Genomic DNA, 18812 nt, shown 5'->3' on the forward strand with positions numbered 1-18812 from the left:
AAGGGCAGGTTCAGAAAACTTGGACGTGATTCTCTGGGGGAAACTATGTAAAAAGAAAGAGACTTTGGGTTGGATAATAAATAACTGGGTGTAAAGACCTTTTAGGTCCTGGGGCTCTGTTAGTATCATTTATCGTCTCAGTATTGACAGGAAACCGGTTGGGCCATGTTGAAAGAATTAAGATACAGAATGTGATGAGAATTTAAAGGTGAAAGAGAGCATGGTGTGTTCAGAGAACTAAAAAGTTTCAGTCAATTGGAGCACAGAATACAGGTAGGGAGCAGCAACGAATGAGGTGGGAGACAAATTATTCGTATTTACACAGGGCAAGAGAAACAAATGCATTAAATGCCTATGATGTACTGAGGATGTCCACAGAAATTAGATTGATCATCCTAGTCATGCTCCAGCAAGTATGTGAGGTGAGAATTAGCCCTCATTTAAAAAATGACAACTCGGACAGTACATTACAAAATCGTGTTCGTATAATAATAATAATAATGATGATAATGATAATGATATATGCTAAGCACTTAGTCTGTGTCAAGCAACAGGCCAAGTTACTTGCAAATATCTGCTCATTCAATCGGCCCAAGACCCTGAATGAGGGGTCAGATGCACACTGCAGTCCATGGGCCGAACCCCACCTGTGAGCGAAGAATGGTTTTTACATTATTAAGTGGTTGGAAAAAAAACTAAAAGCAAAAGAAGGAGATTTTGTGATGGGAAAATTACATGAAATTCGAATTTCAGTGTCATGGAATAAAGCGCATTGGAACACAGCCACGCTCATCTGTTTACATGTCTGTGGCTGCTTTAGAACCAGAACGGCAGAGGTGGGTGGCTGCAACAGAGAACAGACGTCCTGCAGAGCCAAAAATATTTACTATCTCCTGTCCCTTCAGAATTTGCTGACTCTAGCCCAGGAGACAGGTATGCACTCCTGTTAGACCCAGTTTACTGGTGGAAACAGAATTTTAGGGAGCACCCTCTCTGGCTGTGTTTCAGAGCTGGTAAGCAATAGAACGGTGGTTAGAAACCAGTACTGGGATCCCAGACACCCCATTCTAAATAAGCCCCCACACTGCCTCCCACCGACCGCCCCTGCCCATGTATGTTTGCAGGACGCCCCAAAACTCTTCTGAAGATTCGGTGATGAGGACAGTCGAGACATAAACTGACATTCCTGGGGAAATACAGGCAGGACACTCCAACAGATAATTCACAAACGATCAATAATGGTTTGTAAAAAAGACAAATGAGCCACTTGTAATAAAATAAATGCAATTAAAACAAATAAATATAATATTTTAAATTATGAAGTTAAGATTTTAAATGATGACGTTGGAATACAGGACAAACCTGTAAAATTCACTGCTGCTGAGGGTATGGTTTTCCAGATACCCTTATACACATTTGGTGGAAATATAAACTGGAACAAACTTTCCAGAAATTAAACTGGCAGCATTATTCAACTTCTTCCCTAATGAAACCAGACAAGTTTCTTTTATTTAGTTCCCTTTATTTAACACTTCTACCTCTAAGAATCCATCTTCGATAAATGATCTGAGATGTAAAGAAAGACACTGTTTATGCGAATCATGGAATGCTATTAATAAATACAGGTGGTCCACTCATAGTAAAATAAATTATCTTCCTATATCGTACTACTCAGCCCACGTAGCCATTTTTTAAAATCATGTTTTTGAAGCTATTTAATGTGTGAGTTTTATTCTGGGTGAGATCAGAATCCATAGAGAGATCTGACAGAGAAGGGACATTTAGAAAGTCTCTCTCCCCGCCATGCAAAGAATAAGTTGGGGGCGGGGCAGATCACCCGTTAGAAGGCTACACAATACTCTGGGGGAGAAATGATGCTGGCTCAGACCAGTGTGGTTACAGTGGAAAGAAGTCTTCTGGATATTTTTCAAAAGCAGAGAAGACAGGATTCACTGCTGTGTTACTGGATACACATGGTGAGAGAAGAGGTCATGGATGATTCCAGGCCTCTGACCTGAGCAACGGGGTGAATGGGAGCAGCTCCTTACTGAAATGGGGAAGCCAGTGTTGGAGGACGTTTGGGAAGAGAAAGGAACAAATAACTAAGCATTTGGTTTGGGTACATTAAGTCTAAAATTATCATTATGGTAATTTCATGTGATTCTATAATTTTGAATATGTCAGTGATCTCCTATTACAAGTTATTTAAGGACCAGAAATGTAAAAAATTTTTTTTCTGCTTTTTGGTGAGGAAGATTGGCCCTGAGCTAACATCTGTTGCCAATCTTCCTCTTTCTTTTCTTTCTCCCCAAAGCTCCCCGATACATAGTTGTATATCCTAGTTGTAGGTCCTTCTAGTTCTTCTATGTGGGATGCTGCCTCAGCGTAGCTTGGTGAGTGGTATGTAGGTCTGCGTCCAGGATCCAAACTGGTGAACCCTGGGCCACCGAAACAGAGCATGCAAATGTAACCACTACACCACCAGGTCAGCCTCTACAATTTTTTTAAATGGCAATTTTTCTAATCACAATTTTTTGTTAAGGCATATAAAATAACACATTCATTATAGAAAATTTGGAAAATAAAAAAAAATACACAAAGGAAATAGAAATTGTTTGTAATGCCCCCTCTCACAGATAACCACTGTTATATCTCGCCTGCAGACAACAAATCCCATGCTGTGTTCTTGGAACATGGTCCTCAGTCACTGAAGGACCCTCAGAGGGGAGAGTTTCTCTGTCACCTGAGCTTTCAGAATCCAGCACCTTCCTTTGCTGGCTTCTCAGTCAGGACACATTTTCCATCCTGAAATCCAGACTGAAGGACCTCTCTGGAGGAACTTGCATCATGTAGTTTCTGAGCCTCGATTTCAACATCATTTTCATGTTGTCACCGAGGCCTTCCCAGGATGTGGTCCTGGAAAGTGGCCAGGCAGCTTCGTGCCTCCATGCCCTGGGATGCTACCTGGGACACCACAGAGGGCAGTTAGAAACGGCTTGAGCACAAACGGTCCTGGAGACCACACAGGGCCCTCTGATGTCTCACCAGATCTAGTGTCAGATACAGTAGTACCAACTAATGGCTCGATGACTGATAAAATGGTATTTAGATAAAGACAGCTCAGAGAGATTTAAAGGTGACTTCTCAAAAAGAGAGGCCGACAGATTATGGAGAAAAATGGAGAATATATAAATTTCAAATTCCTTCAGTTGTGGAACAAGTATGGATAAGAGCCTCGTCTCTGGTCAGAGCTGGGCAAGGAGCTGAGGCAGGTCTGAGCTGGCCCCTGCCCTACGAGCAAGCCATCTTGTATGTGTAATCCTCAGGAAGACAGACTTTTCCATGCCTCTGAGAGCTCGTTTGCTGAGAGGGAAGGGCCACTTATTAAGCATTCAGACACTGGCGCTCCAGCAGATTGTTGAGGCCATGGGCTATGAAGCCAAATAGCCTGGGGTCGTGCTCTGCCAATTATTAGCAAGTCACTCAATGAACCTTTCTGAGTGTCAGTTTCCTCACCTGTAGAATGGGGATGATAAAAGCCCACAAAACTGTTGAGTTCTTAAGAAGTACTCAGTAAATAGTAGCATTTGTGTGTTTGTGTGTGTGTGTGTGTGTGTAACTGTCAAGTATTCAAGGTCAGCAACATCATCCCATCTTCATATGAGGAAATTGAGTTGCAAAGGATTAAATGATGTGCTCAAGGTCAGAACAAGGCACTGGGATCAGACTCATTAACATTAGCCCTGAGTTCTTAGGACTGTTTTCCAGGAGCCAAGCAGTACTCAGACTGGGAGGGAGAGAATGGGGTCTCTTAGGGGCACAACTTGGAGAAGGGAATTGAAGGAGAAATAGACTGGCTTCTCGCGCTGGATTTCCTTTCCATTGGATTGTTGTGACCAAGAAAGATAACCTCTTTTCTGAACTTTAATAGGTAGCTCCAGAGCCTTCCACCTTGTGCCCTCCCCTCCAGGCCATACAGCTATCCTATGACATTGCTCAGCTTAAAAGTCCTTCCTGGCTTCTCACTTCACAGGAGAGGGACTCCACACTGCTGTCACAATCTGGCACTAACCTAATTTTCCAACCTTCAAGTGTCCTGCTTTCCAGGCAAACTGAGCCATTGCTAATCCCTGTGCACATCCAGGGCCTTCCAGCTCCGCCTCCCTGCCCTCCCCTGACTATAGGACAATCATTTTCTACTCTGTGGTCTTTGTTTTTCAAATGAACATCCATCCCCCAGGGCGCTGGGCGTTCTTTGAGGAAGGATCCACTTATAATTCATGTGCTCCTAGTTACACCTCTAGTAATTCCACTAGCAATGAAGATGGGGACTTTGATATAGTAGGCAACAATGAATACTTGTTGAAAAAAATGACATAAATAATAATGTTAGTAATAACAATAAGCTAAGAGTTATTAAGTGTGAACTATGTCCCTGACACTCCTCAAAATGCTTCACAAGCATAACTCATTTAATCCTCACAACCACTGTGAGGGGCAGTTTCCGACAGGCTCCCGTGGATCCCTCACGCCTTCTGGCAGTCACACCATGTCTAATCCCCTCCCCTGAGTGTGGGCTGGACCTGGTGACTTACTTCTAATGAACAGAATACACAAAAGTGATAGGATGCCACCTCTGAGGTTAGGTGACAAAAGACTAGGACTTCCGGCTGGCTGGCACTCTCTCTTTTCCTCTCACTTGCTCTCTCTGATCATCAAACTGACACGCTGTGAGCTGCCTTAGGTAGAGATCCATATGGCGAGGGACCATGGGAAGCTCCTGGCCAACAGCTTGGGACTAACTGAGAGCTGGAACTCAGACCCAACCATCGGAAAGCAACTGTATCCTGACAACACCGTCTTGAGTGAGCTTGGAACCTGACCCACCTCAAGCCTTCAAGTCAATGCAGCCACAGCTGAGCCCGTGACTGCAGCCTTGAGAGAGGCCCAGAGCCAGAGGACCCACATGGGCCGTGCCTAAGCTCTTGACCCACGAAAACTGTGAGATGGTAAATGTTGTTTTTCAAGCCACTGAGTTTTGGGGTAATATGTTACACAGCAATAGATAGCCAATACAACCACTTAAGTACTCTAGTTACTACCCCATTTTTTAGATTAGTAAAGCAAGGCCCAGAATGGTTCAGCAATTTCATGCAAATCATGCAGCTCATAAGCAGCAGAGCCAGGATTTGACCCAAGGCAGTCTGGCTCCAGAATCTTCACTCTCGGTCCCTATGCTATAAGAATGGAGGGATGAACAGTTGGATGGTATTCTCCTTTCCCTCGCTGGAGGGGCCTGGTGCTCACCCCTGAAGGAGCCAAGGGAAGTGGCAATCTCACTACTAACCTCATCAAACTGTACCATCAGCCCAGACAGAGCATTTTACCAACAAGTAGCCTCTGCAAGAGTGTCCATGTCTAATGCCTGGGTGGGAGGCGAGCGAACAAGGGGTGGGAACAGATTGCATGAGGCAAGGACAGATGCCATAATGCAACAGTGGCAAGCTGCGTATCTCACCATATGAAGTTAGGGCATAGGTAACTATTCTCCGTCTCCCTCAAAAGAATGTAAAGTCCTCAAGCAAAGAATTTCGTATTATTAATTTTCACATCCCTAGTGCCTCGTAGGGGCTTGTTGTATAAAGGGTGCTGGTAGAAAGGGTGTCATATAAATGGCGTCCCTATTAAAGGAATGATTGAGTGAATAAATGAAACAAAAAAATGAATGAATGGATGGATGAATGAAGTGAGTTTATGATGACATGGATGTATTTAACCATGAGCTTCTTTAATATCTAATTCATGTATAAAGTGATTTTTTTCAAAGGCCAAAACACTTCCTTCACTTTAAAACAATTGGAGGAAGGGGAAAAGGAAACTAATTAATTGAGCAATTATGATGTTCCAGGCCTTGTCCTCAAATTGTGTTTAATCGCCACAACAGTTTGACTGTCCAATTTCCATTTTGCAAAGGGGAAACTGAGGCTAAGACTGCTCATGGGTCTGCCCAGAGTTACACAGAGTGCCAGATATCCGAATCCGTCATTTCGGACTCCAAAGGCCATTCCTATGCTGGCCCCGCCATTCATGCCTGCTAGATGAACGGGCTGGGGAAGGGAGGGTGCCCATGTTTAGGATGAGAGTCCCCCCTCCGGCCCCCGGTCTGTCACCAACAGTGAGAGTGCCGTCCATTTATGCGTTCAGTCCACAGGACTGCCACTGCAGCACTGCTCTACGCTCTGGGGGCAGCACATTTGCTTGGGGTTGGGGCTGGGATGGAGCTCTGCTCCTAGGAGCTCAACACAGGTGCCTGGACTCAGAGCGTGTGACCGTGCTGGCGCTCACACTGAGTAATCAGCTGGTTTTCCCAGGCTCCCAGATGATCTGAAATGGGGACCATCTGCTCCTTCTCAGCACATGGCAAGCTTAAGTTCAAGCTCATGCTATGGCAAGCCCTTCATTTCCCTTAGGAAAAAAGAAGGGAAAGGGCACGAAACTGCAGCGTCTGCAGTGTGCCAGCCTGGTACACGCACACTGCCTCCTTCAATAATGGCCTGTGCTGCTGACTTACCACCGCGTTCATTTTATGGAGGCGAAGCTGACCCTCAGAGAGGCGAAGGGACTTGCCCCAGCTCACAGCCAGGAAAAGAGGAGCTGGAATGAAATGAGGCCACCCAGCTCTAGAGCACAGACTCTTCACCCCACTGCTGCACTGTCCACTGACTGCTCTGCAAAGCACTTTTGTGCACATACACACACACACACACGCATGCACACATGACCATGCTGCCACTCCCACCAGCTCTGCACAGGTAGACTGCAGGGCTCCCAGCAGGGTCCCCACCAGCCCAGGAGGATAGCACTATTTCTGAATGAATTCAGCTAGAAGCCTCCATATGGCCAGGATCCCAGAACATCCCTGTCTCAAATATCTATTCCAGACGGAAAAGTGCCCCAAACCCTGTGTTCCGAAGACTTTGGGCCCATGATATGGAAGCACGAGAGATGCTCTAAAGGAACACTAAACCAGTAGTAACTCACATGTGGATGTGGCCGGTATATAACGTAAGTGATGACTAGCAGTAGTAACTATGATCACTAGCACTAATAAGTAGAGCTTTAGTTGGATAGTGACTAACTACCAGACACTATTCTATGTATCTCACCTGGATTAACCTATTAATTCCTCATAGCAACCTTGTTTTATGAATTTTAAAGTTGAGGAAATACAACACACACAGGGGTTAAATAACTAGCCGAAAGTCACACAGCCAGTGAGAGACAGGAGCAGGATCTAAACCCAAGCAATTGAGATCTAGAATCTGCACTCTTAAATACTACATTATACTACTTATCATTGACATGAATACAGGAAGGAGGCGGTGTGTCAGAAAACAAAAACACGAATGAAATACTGACAGCTGTCACTCAAACTCAGGGAAACAAGAGTGTATGGAGCAGAGGGGGTGATGAGGGAAAGGGGCAAATTGGGGGGCTCATGCCTCATCTGGGGGGGCAGCCACTGCTCATCTCCCCCTGCTTGCTGCCTTGTGGGAAGATGGCTGCTGTGTTTCCAGAGCGCCTGGTTTTGCAGAGACACCAGATGCCCTGATCTGCAGTGGAATGTCTGGATGTTAAACGTCAGCACTGTGCTGGCCGTGCAGGACACACTGCAGGCCTCGTTTCCTTGCAGACTGCCTGTGTGCAACTCATCCTCAGAACGAGCAGGTCTCAGGCCATGAGCCCTCCCCTTCATTAGGCAGTCCTGCCATCTCACTTAATTCTGATCTCGAGACTCTTCCTGACCCCAAGTTAAGATGTACCCCATCCCGCACCCACCCCGCTTCCTTCCCTCCCTGAAAGGGCCTCCACTTCTCCTGTAATCAGAGAGATTAATCCCTCTTCCCTCTGACGGCCCTCCACATATTTTGATCATTGGAATGATTTCTGAGCTGACATAAATCTGATCCCATCTAACAAGAATGATAAAGAGGGCACCGTATTCACAGGTGGATTAGAGTAGCCGAGAGCCGCAGCCTCTGGGGCAGCTCGACAAGCCCCACCGGCCCCAGGGCTCCATGAAGGCGGGCACAGAGGCCTTGAGCCACACACTCCCCATCCCCATCGGGGATCCCGACTCCACCACTGAGCCAGCTGTCTCAACCTTATCTTTCCCCTCTTCTCGCCTGAATCCAGGAGGTGATTCTCACATTAACTCACCCAGATGAAGGCAAACTAGTGATAACTTTATTAGGATTTTTGCAGGAAACGGGCTAAAGAGAAACACACCAAAACCCTAATCATGCTTATCTCCTGCTAAGAGAGAAGATTTGTGGGCAATTTTGTTAACTTTTCCTTTTGCTATTCCTAATTTTCCTAAAAGCACATTGTAGGATTTCTATCATAAGTCCGTAATAAGTGAAATAATAAAATATTTTGAATTTCCGATTTTAAAATAAGAACTATAAAATCCAGTTCTTGCTCTGGACCAGTGGTTCTCAAACTTGAGCCTGCACCAGAATCACCTGGAGAGCTTGTTAGAGCTTAGATTTCTGGAGCCCAACCCTAGAGTTTCTGAAGCTGCAGTGCTGGGGAGGAGCCCAGAAGTTGTGGTTCTAGAAAGCTCCCAGGCTACAGTGATGCTGCAGGTCCGGGACCACTGCTCTGGAACATTCTGAATATACTCACCAAAGTTAGGTAAGGGCAGCTTCAGCCTCCAGTGTCCGCCCAGACACTTCACCTCAGAACCGGAGCCTTTACTGAGCTGGTTCCAGGGGGCTCTACGCAACACGTTCCAGGTATATCCACCTCTCCACTGCCACCCAGTACATCTCACATTTAGGTAGAGCTGGGCAGGCATGTGTTACAAGACCGTCTCCCTGCCACCAGACTACCCACCTTCCCAGAATAGAAATGGAGGGCAGTGATGGAATTCTCACCTCTAGCCAACGGGTGAATTCACTGCAACTTTCAGATGCTCGTCATCCGGTCACCCCCCAGTCAAAAACCAACCTGTCCAGCTGCTGGCCTACCTGCAGGAGCTCATGCTACCTGTGGAGATAAAGAATCCAGGGGCAGGCCACCCACGGAGCACCCCAGGTCCAAGTCTGTGGGTAGGAACATGAGGCACAGTCTTCAAGGGAGGAAGAGGCTTGATGCTCCAAGTGGTAGAGCCGCTCCACTGGGCCCTGTCAGGAGTCAGAGGATGCTTTCACGGGCTTATTTTGGAGAAATACGCTGGTCTCACCAGCCCTCTAATGGGGAAGAATTATAACATTACTGCACAGTGAGAGGCAGATAAGCATTGGTGGTGAAACATGCAGGCAGTGACGTCAGAACTGAATGAGTTCAACATACCCAGTTGTATGACGTTCTAGTCATGTGACCTGGAGGATGCCCTGAATCTCCTTGGGCCTCAGTTTATCCATCTGCAAAACAGGTATAATCCTGCCATTTTAATGGATTACTGCGAAGATTCAATGACTTGCCCCACATACTACATTTAGAATAGTGCCATGGCACATGGGAGGCACTCATAAATGTTAGCTGCCATTTTCTGAAACAGGGGCACACTGTTAAATTTAATAATATAGACAGGGAAGTACTTGTAAAGAGTTCTGTATGTAAAAAGACATGATGTTGCAACCAAGTATACTAGTAAATATCTTGTTCATTATGATTTTGAGTAAAGAATAAACGCTTCAAGCCAGTACAGGTAGGTAAGCATGATATGGAGAGTGAGAAGGAAATTTTGGTTAACAAGATATTTGAAGAAACAGGCATGATATAAAAGGAAAGGACTCAGCAAGGAAGAGTTTTGCGGAAGACAGCAATGGAGCTCATGGATGGAAGGGTCAGAGCTATTCACAGAAGGAAATGCATGTGCCCGTGGACTCAATGACTTACTTCTTGGGCATTAACTATCCCAACTCGGGAATCCACACTGCCTCACTCGTTCTGATTAGGGACGTCCCTGTGTGGCAGGAGTTCTGGCCCTGGAGATAGCAGAGCCCCTCTGCTCATGGCTTCGTGAGCGGACTTGCCTGGCAAAAGATCCGGGATGCTGAAGTTAACATCCACTACCTCTGCTGCACCTCCTTCAAAAGGGGCCAGCCTCCCAGACACGCTGATGGGGATCTTCCACCTCCAGCTCCCCAGCTCCTTTATACACCGAACACAATGTGCATCTCTAGAGCTGAACTCCCACCTTCTTTTAACGATGTGCATCTCTAGAGCTGAATTCCCACCTTCTTTTATCTGTTACAATGTCCCCCGTGAACCTGAGTGTCTTCAGCACAGAGATTCTGCCTGATTCATTGTAATGCACCTAGTGCTTAGCCTTTTGCCTTGCACATAGCAGCTACTTATTAGCTATTTGTGGAATAGATGAAATACAAGGAATAAATGGTTAAGTGATATATACGAACATCATGTAATCGTTACAACATATCATCAAGAAAACTGGCAAGATGAAATAATGTTTATAAGCTAATGTTACATAAAACTACAGGAAGCAAGGTGATGTGTATGCTCTGATTGAATTGATGGGGAAATATTTCCTTCTGGGCCGAAATTGGAAAAGGAATGTACAAGAAGCGTTGTACTGAACAATTATCCCTTACTAAGCGGCAGGACTCATGAGCATTAAAAGTCCAAGCTCTCAAGCCAGCTTCCTTGGGATCAAAACCCTACTCTACCATTTCTAGCTGTGGGACTTCGGGCAGGTATATAAGTATGCCTCAGTTTCCTCTTCTGCAAAGTGGGAGATCATAGGGCTGCAGGAGCGTTTTCTAAGTTGAAACATGTCCGGCACTTAAAACAGTGTCTGTCACAATGCTGCATACATTTTTAAGATGAGAGGATTGGGGACATTTCTTTTTAATGCTCTTTAATTTTGTTATATCGGATGGTCCATTTTCAAGGGCACTCATGAAATCCTGCCCACAAAGAACACCAAATCACCTCGCCAGCTCCTCCTCCCCCAACGCGAGATTAGCCGACCTCCAGCAAGACTGTCCTCACTCAACCAAAATACCTTCAGGTCTGCAAAGGACAAGGATGTAGAGCTACAACGGGAGGAAGTTTGCCTCCAGCATTACAGCACTAAGTTCTTTGATGATTTCAAGAATAAAACGCAGATGGAATCCCTGTGGATACACGCTGTTGTGTCAAACTCACTGATGGTATCTGGTCTATCTAGGAATGGGAAATTCACAGGTCGGGCAAAGGCAGCAAGAACAGCTTGAGATGGGCAGTTGGAGGGCAAGTTTGAGGTCCAGCTGTACCAATAACTGGCTGAGGTTTCTTTTTCTCAGACTATAGTGGGAATATTCCCAATATTGCGGGGCCATATGTGCCAAGACTGTACACAGGGGCAGGAGTTTAGATAGTCGATCTGAGACACTAATTAAGGAGGGGGTGGAAAGGCTAGAAGCTAGAGTAGAAGGTAAATCATGGCGGCAGACATGGATGTTCAGCAGTCAGGAGCACGAAGAACTGGAGTTGGGCAGAGAAGCGGCAGACACCTTCAGCCTTGCACGGGGAACAGTCCTGGTTCATGAGTGAAATCTGGAAACTCAAGATTCAAGCTGCTGCATCTCCCTGCTTGCAATGTGGGGTCCAGGGGTGATGCCAAAGTGACATACATCAAGAAAGTGATTTTGCATCGGTTCAGAAGCCCACCATTGCTTTCTAGACTGGACTTGATTTTTATTCCTTTTGCTACTGCTGCCCTGGAACTTATCCCTGGCTTACTCTCTGTTTTGGTATAACTATGCTTTCCTCTGCATCCCAGATGGGAGGAGGAAGAGAGAAGTAATAGCAGTACTCTTAGCAGGTTTTGAGTACTTAGTAGTGCTAGACGCTGGACTAAGCACATAAGTGATGATGCTGTATGTATTAACTCGTTTAATCACAACAACTCTATGAGACAGTGTGAGAGATTCTGAGCATTCACCAGTGACACCTCCACATCTCCCAGCCTGCCTCGGCTGGGTTGGCCATGTAGCTTGTTCTGAATGAAGCAGAACAATGCATGCCACTCCAGGCTGAGATGGATAAGTATCCATCTTGATGCCCCCATGTTTTCCAGGCTGGACTTCAAGATTAAGGATTCCAGAGTAGTGGAGCCAAATGATGGACATGGCTGGATCCCTGAGTTATTGCTTCAAGGAGAGACATCCAGGAAAGATGTGAGACCTCCGTCAGTTTGTATGAGCAAGAAATGTTTATTGCTGTTAGGCACTGATATTTGGTTTTGCTTTTTTTAACAGAAGCTAGCATGAGCTAATTACCCTGACAAAAACAGGTGGAGACTGTTGTCATACCCACCTTACAGATGAGAACATTGAGGCAAAAGAGGATAAGTAACATGTCCAAGGTCGCAAAACCAGTGAGTGGCAAGGCTGAGACTGAGCCCACGTCCATCGGGCTTTGGGAATCTGTTCTTCCTTTTTTTCCCTCACCTTGTTCATAGTTTTGGTGGCTCTGTTCACATTTTCCAAGATGGATTTCATCTCGAACCAGTTCCAAGAGTTGACGTGAGCCCCACTGGGGAACTCACTCCTTTTTGTCCTCCCCGGATGTATATGAGAGCTGCCCACATCAGAAATTATACTGAAGATGCTACTGAGTGTGTTCAAGAACTATTTGTCTGCAATTTCCTTCTTTTTATAATCACATACTACAATCACACCTGGCTACAGAGAGAATTAGTAACCAAAAATCTTGCAAGTTGTCTAAAAGCCTAATGAGTTTTATTTTCTAAATGTCAACAACATCATCACACCTTGCATACCTGTTCTTCACAGTTTACAGAGAAAATATACATATATAATTAGGAGCTAGAAGGTGGTACAGCAAAAAAGTTAAGGGCTTGCACTTGTTAAGTCAGGGAAAACTATCTTTCTGTCCAACTCTTTCATTTATTTACTGTGTGACCAGAAACAAGTCACATAACCTCTCTGTGTATCAATTTACTCCTCCTTCTCTTTTTTTTTTTTTTTTTTGTTGGTGAGGAAGATTATCCCTGAGCTAACATCTGCCACCAATCCTCCTCTTTTTGCTGAGGAAGAGTGGACCTGAGCTAACATCTGTGCCCATCTTCCTCTATTTTATATGTGGGACACCTGCCACAGTATGGCTTGATGAGCAGTGCGTAGGACCACGCCCGGGACCTGAACCTGAGAACCCCGGGCCGCTGAAGTGGAGTGCACAAATTTAACCGCTACACCACCAGGCTGGCCCTTACTCCTTCTTTATAACAGAAATTTATGTTGTTAGGTTGCTCTGATAATTCAGTAAAATAATACTTCGGATTCCTAGGTTTGACCTGGAGTAAGCTGGAGTGAAAAAAGCAGTGGGCACAGACATATTGCCCCTTCCCCTGGGTAAGAAACATATTCTGTGTAGTTATTATTAATTCTGATTTTTATTGTTCCCGGAGGGCAGGAAACACATCATGTTCATCTCTGTAGGCTCATTGTCTCTCAAAGAGTATGGGGTAAAATACGTGTTCAGTGACTGCTTTTGAAAGCGATGAAAGAATAAACCACACGGAGAGAAACCACACAAGGAATAATATGACCAGAAAAGCAGAGCAGGCGGAGGTCACACGACACTAGACATAATAAGCATGCCCACATCAGGGCTAGCTTGGGGAGCAGAAGCCTTCATCCTTCCCCTTGCTTCTTACCACCACTCAACACTCCCCCGGCTCCCACACAGAAGGAATAGTGTGCATTTGACAGACTCCGGGACACCTAAGGGGCACATTTGCAATGGGGGTCCTGGCTGCGCACATACTAACAGATGAGCTCAAGAGACTGGATCTTGATCTCTTCTTTCTTCCAACCATGCAGAAGATGGAAGATGCAGTAAATTGTCCCAGGGGCTGCTCTGAGGCCAGTGCTTTCTCTTGTCCTTCTATGGGTTAAAATTTGTCTCTTTTGGACTGCAGGAAGGGGAATCGGGGGGTGAGGAGAGAACAGGCCAAGCGCTTCAGCTTGATTCTCCGACATCCACAGCAGGAGTCTGGGGATTAAGCGCAGTTGGCAGGTGTCTCCCAGGTTTCCTTGGACAGGCTTCTCTCCATTCATATTTTCTTCGGGAGCTCATGGTGAGGGGTGTTGGGCTGGGCAAGGCAAGTTAATAAAACCTCACTCTGATTTTTAACATTTATTATCTCATTTTCAACTCCTGACCACTCGGCATTTTGCTAATATTACTGGAATGCTCCCCGTTATAAGACCTGGAGGCCCAGGCTCTGATATCTCACATCATGGGGCCACAGTCACAGGGCAAGTTTGTAGCCAAAGTGGGCATGCAACTCCGGCCTTCAGACTGCAAACCCAAACAATTCCAGGCATAGTTCCTCCAGGGCAAGGCAGACCAGGGGGCTTATTCTAATGGTCTCATGGACCCACCGGAGAATGACCCCCCTCCCATTTATTTTATCTAGAAGCAAAGTAGTACTTGAGAAACAACTGTAACCATGAATCCCACAGGATCACATCAGGTGTTGGGCTGAATATTGATGGTGTACATTTTCTGCTGTCCTTCATAATGCCTATCTTTTAGGTCATGCCTCCCTCTCCCCAGACAGGTACCCTTTCTCTGGGTTCCTGGAGTAGATTGTATTGCCAAAGGTGGCAGCAGCAACAGCTCCTGTTCCAGAGGCTCTTCAGCAACGTGATCTTGTCAGTCCCCCATCAAGAGATGGAGTCGATTTACCTGTCCCTTGGCTCAGAGCTGGCCCTGTGACAGCTTCGACCAACAAAATATAGTAGAGTGACATTCTGGCGCCGCTAAGCTCGGACATTAAGAAGGCCCGGTAGCTTCTGCTTTTGTGCTTTGGAGGAAATCAGCCATCCTTCAAGAAGTCTGACTTCACTGACACCGCAGGGCTGGGAGGAGCCAACACTAGCCACGAGACAAAGCCCCGTGCAGGAGGCGCCCTGCCACCACTGGGCTCCAGCAGAAAGCCAGGAAGGGTTTGCCAGCCTGGTGAGTGGAAGCATCCTAGAAGAAGAGGCTCCAGCCCTGATGAGCCAGCGCTGTGGACGCTGCACAGATCAAAAGAAAGTCTGCCTAACTGCATTCTGCTCAAATTGCAGAATCATAAACAAAAATATGATTGTTATCCTTTAAGCCACTAAATTTCAACGAGGTTTGTTATGCAGCAGAGGTGGCCCAGAGTTCCCACGGCATTTGTCCCATCAGAGCAGTTATTATTCTGAACATTTATTACTGTCATATTATCTGTCTCTCTCCCTAAATTGACTCCCCAGGGCTTGGTTCCTGTGGAGTACCCAGAGTCTAGAACGGCGCCTGGCACACAGGAGGCCTGCAAAGACTCCTTGTGGAAAGAGGTGCATGGTGACTGTGAGGGGGCTCCACTTGGGCTGCCCTGCAGCCCACATGCCTGCGGTCATGCTACCTGGCTGCGCATGGAATGAGACCTCCTAATCTAAGGAGTCCCTCTGTCTGTCTCCACATTGCAGATCTCACAGTAGGCTCCGAGAAAAGACTTTTGTTGTCAGTGCTGTCGAGTCACTTCTGACTCCTCCCGCCCCTGTGGACTGCAGAGCAGAACCCTGCCCTGGTCTTTTTGCGGCATCCTCTCACCTTCTGGCGCTCTATCAGACTATGCTCTGCTGCTATTCATAGGGTTTTCCTGGCCAATGTTTTTGGAAATTCTTTCTAGTCTGTCTAGTCTGGAAGCACCACTGAAATCTGTCCACCATGGGTGACCCTGCTGGTGTTTGATACACCAGTGGCCAAACTTTCAGCATTCCAGCAACACATGCCACCACCAACAGATGAGTGGTGTGGTTCTCTGACCAGGAAACGAACCGGGCTGTGGCAGTGACAGTGTTGGATCTTAACCACTTAGACTACCCAGGCTGGCGGAAAACGCTAAACTTAGCCAAATGACAAGCTTCTTTTCTTCATGTGGTTGTTTTTGATTTAAAGTGCTTGTGTTAAGAGAGCAGGGGAAGGTTCTGGGATTTTTCATAGGCTACAGAGCTGAAGATACAATTTAATTAAACAGATCCCTTCAGTGGTGTGCCCACTGCTCCGAATCGAGTGCAATCATTTTCCTTTCCTGGCCTTTACTGGAGAGGATGCAGCGGAAGGCGCTCAAGTTGGTGATGTGCTGTGTGACTGACACTCAGGAGGGCTTCTCTCCAAAGGAGGAATCAGAGACCAGCTCTGACCACAGAGTATTCCAGAGTCCACATTCTCCAACCTCCTCCCGTCCTCACCATTACTAACCCCAAAGGGACTCTGATCTTCTCTCGACTGAAATATTGCTAGAACCTCCTTGCCTCCAGTTTCACCCCAGTGCAACACCAAACCCACGCTTAAACCAGATGTCCTCTTTTTGTAAAGACACAAACCTAATCCCCCCATCCTCTTGCTTGTGGAAGGCGTCCACGGGTCATCAGAGTATTCCATATTCTAACCTTACCATTCCCTCCTCGCCTCTCCCTTTCCCTAGCTGAGGAGGGGCAGCTCTCCTAGTTTTGGCCAAAGAGACTTCACAGTTGGGGTCTAGGAAGGGTTTTACTCTACGAAGGAAAGAGAAGCAGGGCACGACCTGCCTCTTTCTCATGCCATGAGCATGGGGGTGTGTGAATGCGATGCTCAGACTTGAAGCAGCCATCAAAGGGCCATGAGGCAACAAACCAACACTGCAGGGGAAGGCAGGGGGAGACACAGGTTAAATACCTTTGGTGGTACTGTTACCACTGGTGGTACCCAGTGGTAGTATGTTTTTGCAATGAAAACTTTACTACTAATAATAAAACACTTACAGAACGAATTATAGAATGAATTAATGAGCCAAAGGGAAGCGGATACAACGCTTGTCTTAGATCAATCAAACTTTATTACCAGGGCCTGACCTCCCTGAAATGCTGCCATTTCTCCTTGAACAGGATTCTATAAACACGGAGGAAAGGCGAGCAACTTTTGGGAAGCAAAGCCTCACCTTAGCCCGGGTCTGCCACAGCCTTAAAATACGGGCGGGATTCTGCCAAGAACAGGGAAGAAGAGAAGATGGCTACGCAGAGGGATCCAGAAGCACAAAGGCATGGAGGTACTGCAGAGTGCTGGGAAGTTTAGTGTTGTCAGAACATAGGACACGCTGTTGCTTCTCTAACTCCTCCAGGTGACCTTCGTCACTCCTTCCTCCGTATAACACCTTAAAAAAGCACATGGCACACTGTCATATACTTGAGTCTATTTTTCCCCAAACACTGCAAGCTACAGTAGCATGTCCTATTCAGATTGATATCATCTTCCACTCTCCAAGGCCTAAACATACTAACCACTCCAATAAATGCTTGTTGAATAAATACATGAATGACATTATCTCATTAGAAGTGCCCTGTGGGTAGAGCTACCACTAGGCAACCCCTAGTCAGACTCATAGAGCACAGAGACCAGAGTGACGCCCACACAGGAGATAAATATAATTTGCATACTCATCTACTAACAGAGCCATTGTAAAGATGCCTAGTGGGAAACGCATTGTAGTGCTAACGCATTGTAGGCAAATGCTTGAAACTCCAGACTTGTATGGGTTTCCTGGAGACAAACTACCAGTGAATGAAAACTTGCACTAAGAGAAAAAAGATGCTTGCCAATTGCAGACTGGAAACTCATTCTGAAGGCTATAAAGCTACAGATGGGGTTTATCACACCTCTAGGACACTGTACAGAGCCTGTCTTATCTAGTCTTCTAGCCCAGAGCCATAATCTTCTGTAGCATCCCTGACCAGTTTGCAAACTAGCCTCTGTCTGAACAATTTTAGGGTAAACGCCGCTGTGCTAGGGGCCAAGGGTACCTCAAGGTTGTCTGGTCCCAGGCTCAGCAGATCTGCAAGAGGAGCTTTGAGCGCCAAGGGAGGAATGTAGTAGCTTTTTCAGAAATGCCTTGTTCCGAGTCCCACCACGTGGACTACCTATCTCTGGCTCAGCTTTGGTTTTACAGAGTTTCCAGGTGAGGAGCTGCTACTGTCCCTTGCTACAAGCCTCTGACTCAGCCCCTCACGTTGATTTTGTCTTTTTAGGACGATTAGGCCCAAGCTAACATCCGCCACCAATCCTCCTCTTTTTGCTGATGAAGACAGGCCCTGAGCTCACATCCGTGCCCATCTTCCTCTACTTTATATGTGAGGTGCCTGCCACAGCACGACTTAACAAGTGGTATGTAGGTCCACACCCGAGATCCAAACTGGCGAACCCCAGGCCGCCAAAGCGGAACGTGTGCACTTAACTGCTGCGACACTGTGCTGGCCCCTCATGTTGATCTTTTTATGAAGACTATTTCACAAGCACATTCACTGCTTCATCCCATCCCAGCTTTCTGTCTTTGCCAAGACTTGGGCTCCCTGGCATTATACTGGATTCCTTCAATCATCTATAAAATAAGATTGCTAAACCTTTCACCAAGGCATAGTGATTAAGAGCTGGGGAACTGGGAACAGATAGATCAGGGTTTAAATCTTGGCTTTTACTTTATTTCTTTGCTCATTCATTCAATAAATGTTTTCTGACAGCTTGCCATGTATCAGACACCTTACTAGGTACCAGGCAGTGAACAAGTCAGAAGGGTCACAAAGCTTACCTTGGTGTACATGTGTGTGTGTGGGAGGGTAATTAACAAAGGAGTGGGCTGACTGAAATGTCCCATATGTTCAGTGTGTGCTAATTACCTTTATTATCATTATTACTATTATTATTATTTGATGCATCATTTGGGATTAGATTTGGTTGTGAGTGACAGAAAGCCCAATGATGGCTTA

General features: G+C 46.2%; 1 long non-coding RNA gene across 1 annotated transcript; it reads right to left on the minus strand.

The window, feature by feature from the left end:
• Nucleotides 1-8754: 8754 nt before the first annotated feature.
• LOC138917992 (uncharacterized) lies at nt 8755-18004 on the minus strand. The gene is made up of 3 exons (XR_011426711.1): nt 16994-18004; nt 9358-9428; nt 8755-9254 (listed from the first exon to the last, which is right to left on the minus strand). It is a non-coding gene; the product is annotated as an uncharacterized lncRNA (long non-coding RNA).
• Nucleotides 18005-18812: the final 808 nt, after the last annotated feature.

This window comes from Equus caballus, chromosome 16 (genome assembly GCF_041296265.1).
Source record: "Equus caballus isolate H_3958 breed thoroughbred chromosome 16, TB-T2T, whole genome shotgun sequence".
Lineage (NCBI taxonomy): Eukaryota > Metazoa > Chordata > Mammalia > Perissodactyla > Equidae > Equus > Equus caballus.